Genomic DNA, 6000 nt, shown 5'->3' with positions numbered 1-6000 from the left:
CCGGCTATAAAAACCGCGCCGACGAGCACCGCAAAAATCGAGAGTCGCTACCGACCGCTATAAAACCGCTACCGACGAGCACCGTTAAAGATCGAGAGGCGAGCCGCCTATAAATCCCCGAGCGAAGACCGACGAGCACCGCTGCAAAAATCGAGAGCCGCACCGACCGGCTATAAAAACCGGCGACGAGCACCGTCGTTAAAATCGAGAGCCGCGCCGACCGAATAAAACCGCCGACGAGCACCGTCGTTAAAGATCGAGAGGCGAGCCGGCTATAAATCGAGCGGAAGACCGACGAGCACCGTCGTTAAAAATCGAGAGTCGCGCCGACCGGCTATAAACACCGCTACCGACGAGCACCGTCGTTAAAATCGAGAGCCGCGCCGCTATAAAAACCGCACCGACGAGCACCGTTAAAAATCGAGCCGCTACCACCAGCTATAAAAACCGACGAGCACCGTTAAAATCGAGTCGCACCGACCGCTATAAAACCGCCGACGAGCACCGCCGTTAAAAATCGAGAGCCGCTCCGAGCGGAAAGCTGACGAGCACCGTCGTTAAAGATCGAGAGCGCGCCGACCCCCGGCGGAAGACCGACGAGCACCGTCGTTAAAATCGAGAGCCGCGCCGACCGGCTATAAAACCGACGAGCACCGTCGTTAAAATCGAGAGCCGCACCGACCGGCTATAAAAACCGCACCGACGAGCACAGACGTTAAAGATCGAGAGGCGAGCCGGCGTCTATCCTCCGAGCGGAAGACCGACGAGCACCGTCGTTAAAATCGAGAGCCGCGCCGATCTAAAACCGCGACGACGAGCACCGTCGTTAAAATCGAGAGCCGCACCGACCGGCTATAAAACCGTACCGACGAGCACCGTCGTTAAAAATCGAGAGCCGCGCCGACCGGCTATAAAAACCGCGCCGACGAGCACCATCGTTAAAGATCGAGAGGCGAGACGGCGTCTATAAATCCCCGAGCGGAAGACCGACGAGAGCACCGTCGTTAAAGATCGAGAGGCGAGCCGGCGTCTATAAATCCCCGAGCGGAAGACCGACGAGAGCACCGTCGTTAAAAATCGAGAGCCACGCCGACCGGCTATAAAATTGAGCGGAGAACCGACGAGCACCGTCGTTAAAGATCGAGAGCCGCGCCGATCGACTATAAACATCCGCGCCGACGAGCACCGTCGTTAAAGATCGAGTCGGTCCGGCGACTATAATACCCCGGGCGGATGAACGAATATCAGAATAAAAAACCGCGGAAACTATGAATATTAAAACATTCAGGCCCGATCGGGGGGTGGTCCTTTGATACTTGGCGTTAGCTGAATTCACGTAAGCCAGATACGTGCAGCGCGCATAGTCTTTCCCGCTCGAAATTTGTTTAATGGATTAAGCCGATCGGCCGCGTGACGGAGAACGCTTGAGAGAATGACTGACTCTAAGCATAAACGTTAAGCAAACAGAAGAATATTATAGATAATGAGTACGAAGACAAATTAAAGGCAAAGGAGCAACGTTTCATTAGAAGAAAAATTATGCCGACCAGCACGTACAAAAAAGTTTGCATCCGCCGAGCGGATGAAATACAGAAAGCACTTGAAAGAACTCGCCTCACTCCGGGTCTTCAAAATTAAAGAAAGCGTCCGGGATGTCATCAATCATGGACGCCAGGTCGGAGGCAGGAATATGCATTCCCTCGGGAAGGTGGCCACCTTTCTTCAGGTACGTCATGGTTACCTTGACCGCTTCGGCGAAAGTAGAAGAGACATTGTCGCCGAATTTTGCGCCGAACCGCTCCGAATGGAGATATTCTTGGCGCGCGGCGGCTAAGCGACTCGGCTCACCCTCCTTATATTTTTTAAGTACCGCTCGGGAGGCGGTCAAGGTATCTTGGACTGCCTTCAAGTCCATCTCAGCTTTGGTGCGTTCGGCCGAACGGATCTCCCGCTCGGCGTTCAGCTCGGCCTCTAGCTTTTTAGATTGCTGATCCAGGGCTCGGACTTCAACTTTCATTTTATCCAGATCAGCAATCGCCCGCCTCTTCCGGCCACTGGCGCGCTTCACGTCCCCGTCCCGCTTCTTCACCAAGTCTTCGAGTCGGGCTACCTCTGCAGCCAGATCAGCAGCCTTCTTCTGTTCGGCCTCGAGGGTCTGTTTCTCCCGCTCGGCCGATGGACCCCCGGATACTTGGAGTTTTTCCAGGCCAGCCGGTGGCTAGTGGCGATTTGCTCGGCGCAGCGCTGTAAGGGAAATAATAAAATGAGGAACCAGACAGTAGCCTATCACAGAAAGAAAAATGAATTTACCTGAGTGGCCTGCTGCATATTGTTGTCGCCGAGCTGCTTGGGCGTCATGAGGGCCACTTGAATCTGTGCGTCCTCAAAAAGCTTGGCGAGCGGACCCGTTAATGTTATTTCGTGAACAGGGCTCGAGGGCCGATCGGCGGACAGTAAATATTCCTCCGATGGGAATCGGAGGGTAGTCTTGATGGTCGGATGGCCGGACGGCGCTTCTTCAGTCGCGGCCGCCTGATGAGAGGACTCCCCTATGGTGGAAGTTTCGCCCAACCGACGTATGCGGCGACGAGTCCGGGGAGGAGAGCCGGAGGGCTGTGCGGTAGGCGAAGCCACGGGGGTCCCGATATGTGATGGCGTGCGGTCCGGCGAATCTACCCCGATCGGCGCTTGTGGTGCGCCTTCTTGAGTCGGAATGCTGGGGTCTCTTCGACGTTTCCGCCGAAGTTCCAGTGGGGGATCCCCGACTTGGGGGACTCCCAGCTCTGCTGGAGCAGAGGAAACAGGATCCGCGTCAACCTCCGTTGAAGCAGCTGAGGTAGCTTCTGTTTCAGGGGCGGACTGCGCCCCCCCCTCTCCTGCATCTGCCGGGCGGCTGGGGATGAGACCCCGCTCGGCGAGCTCTTTTTTGGTGGCCGCTTCAATCTCCACGGCCTTCAACTTCAGATGAGCGGTAGCCTTGGAGCGCCACATAACTTCAGCTGCAGTAAAAGAAATTAAAATCAATTAGACAAAAAAGACTGAGAGAGTAAAGAATTCTTACTCATGCGGAAGGGGAGATTTGCCCGAACGGGAGACAATACGAAAATATACAACACCCCCTTGAGAAGCAACTGGTCAATCTTGTATCGCTGACCAGACAACCAGTTCGCCGCATGAAGATATGCCGGGTTGCTTCTGAATTTGCCGAGATCCGGCTGGGTCGGAACGGCGGTTTTCCATTTGGTTCGAAATGCTGGCCGCTCGGGGAATCGGATGTAGAAGAAAAATTCTTTCCAGTGCTTGTTGGAGGTCGGCATATTGTCAAAAAATTTAAAGCCTATTCTACTCTGGAAAATAAAAGTCCCCAGCTCGGATTGCTTAGGGTAGAAAAAGAAGTGGAATATTTTGGGGTCAAGAGGGATACTATGCAGCTTAAAGAGGACGACCATCCCGCTCAGCAGTCTAAAGGAATTCGGCACAAGTTGGCCGAGCGGGATGCGGAAATAATTACAAACTTCCAAAATGAATGGATGGGTGGGAAACCTAAGGCCGCCCTGGAATTGGTCTAAAAAAAAACAAACTGTGCCGATCGGAGGGTCATGGGGCCGGTCAGACGGGTCGGTTACAACTATTTCATAGTTGTCGGGAATCCCATACGTCCGAACAAGGCGCCGAGCGCCCTCCTCATCAAATCGGCTCTCCATAGACAGGTACCAAGGGCCATGAACTCCAACAGCGGGTTCAGAGGAGCTTGCCATATCGAAGGAGCAAAAAGACAGCGAGAAATCGAAGGAATGGGAACAAAGGAGGCAGAACAAGTTGGGAAGGCCTTGTAATGGAAGGGAGAAGCTTACTGAGGGAAGGTAGACAGAAAGGATCACCAAAAGAGCCGAAGACCACCAAGAGGCGAGAGCTGGGACGGCCGGAAGGATGCAGCGGCAGCAGGCACCTTCGACGGAGAATAAGCGAAGAAACAGAGAATGCGGCGTAAAAGGCGAGGACGAGGGCTTTATACGAACGAGGCTGGTCGGCCTCGTCCGTCGGATGCAGGTCACGGAAGACGAGGTCATCATCTATCCGTCCGTTTCAAAATGACCAGCGTCCCATCGTACGGGTCATCACCGCCACGCCAGAGATGCCACGTGGCGCTCTGTCTCCAGGCGCAATTAATGCGCCCATGCCGCGCATGCTTCGACTTAATGGAGAGGATTTGCGTGATTTTCGAGAAGATCTAGACAAGCAAACATCCATGTTGAGCGACAAGACAACCAAAATGAAGAGCCGAACGACTGAATTTGGTAGAAGGGCCGAGCGGCCCCAGAAATATTATAAGCGACTGGAAGGCGACGACCGCCCGCTCGGACACATAGTCCAGTCAGTCGGACTCACTGCCTCCTTCGACTAGACTTGAAGGGAAGGCAAGTGATCCGGCGGTAAGAATGGGGGGCCCACCCTCTGAAGGGTCCCAGCCTAAGGACGGAAGGAAGGCTGGTCAAGCAGGTAATGGTCCGAGCGGAGCTAGAGATAACCCATCCATGGGTTGGGGTTTTCGACGCCAAGGCAGGAGGATCGAAGGGCCGAGCGTGAATCCGCTCGGCTGGAACCAAAGAGCCGAGCGGGTTGTCCGTTCGGCCAAGATAAGGGCGAGGGCACAAAGGTGGCCGAGCGGCCTATGCGCTAGTCTCGGGATCTGGGATGTCAGAGGAGGCATGTCTGATGATTAGACCGTACACAAGATTGCACGATGGAAGATCTCGCCGTCACATCAGGGAGAGGTGGATACAGTAGCAGTATGCCCTCATATATGCTCTTCTGACAGGTCCATACTGGGGTATGGTCTAAAGCATATGACTGCTTCGATTGGCGTGCTCGGGCTCTTTCGATAGTTCTATATAAGGCCTCCATTTCTTCACCGGAGGTACACGAGTCTTCTGCTTAAAAGTCACTTCTTTGCTATTTCCTCGCCTGACTTGAGCGTCGGAGGGCCGTCGCTGGGACACCCCTCCCGGCTCGGTTTTGTTGCAGGTTCGCCGGAGCCCTCGAGGATCCAGCAGAGAGCGCCACGTGCCCAGCGTCCGCTGACTCTTGGTTCGGACAGGATCACTAAGTATTTAGTTAATTTTTTTAAATTTTTTTTAAAGTTAAGTATTTAGCTAATTATTTTTCAAATAAATTATTTTCAAAACTAAGTATTTAGTTAAAATGTTTTAAGCTAAACACATTTTCTTAAAAAAAAGGTGCTATTTTCATGGGGAACTTAAAAGAAAAAGATTAAAATGTTAACTTTTCAAAATTAAAATTTTTTGTAAACTTTTTTCTCTATTTAATAATTTTTTTTTTTATGTATGTTAAAGTTCAACATTCATATCACATAAAATGCATCTATAATGTCTTACATACTTGTTCCCTTGCAGCATTTTGAGACTTCACAATCCTTTCCTGAACAATGTCATATATACACTAACCATTTGGATTAATTTTCTACATTCACATGATATCAAATGCCATAGTAAGTATAGAGCAATGCCTTAAATACTTGTTCCCTTCCAGAATTTTAAAACTTCACAAAAAACCTTTCATAATGAACCTCAGAGCAAATTAAAGAGCCTAGAAGGTGTTGGCCTAAATAAGGGCTGCATTTACAAGAAAACTTGATGCTTGAATGCTTTCTCTAACCTTAACATAACTTGTTAGATTGCTAAAAATACCTTACTGAAATAAGATATAGGCTCATCCAAGAAACAATCATCAATCCCCCATGCACATGTGCGTCGGCAACTCCAAATGACTTCCCCCATGCACATCTATGATTATTCCAATATCACCTTTCTGTAAGTTGACACATCAAACTATAGTGGAGAAATCTATATTTGGATATCAAAAACTACAGTGCTATTGAAAATACAAAAATTCATTTGATACTTACCACAATGAGACCTAATGAATACAAGAAAAAGAGAGTGCCCCTTTCTAGGGATAATCTTTGCATCTTAAGTTAGA

The sequence above is a fragment of the Zingiber officinale genome, chromosome 7A (genome assembly GCF_018446385.1).
Source record: "Zingiber officinale cultivar Zhangliang chromosome 7A, Zo_v1.1, whole genome shotgun sequence".
Lineage (NCBI taxonomy): Eukaryota > Viridiplantae > Streptophyta > Magnoliopsida > Zingiberales > Zingiberaceae > Zingiber > Zingiber officinale.
Note: the sequence above shows the minus strand (reverse complement) of the source record.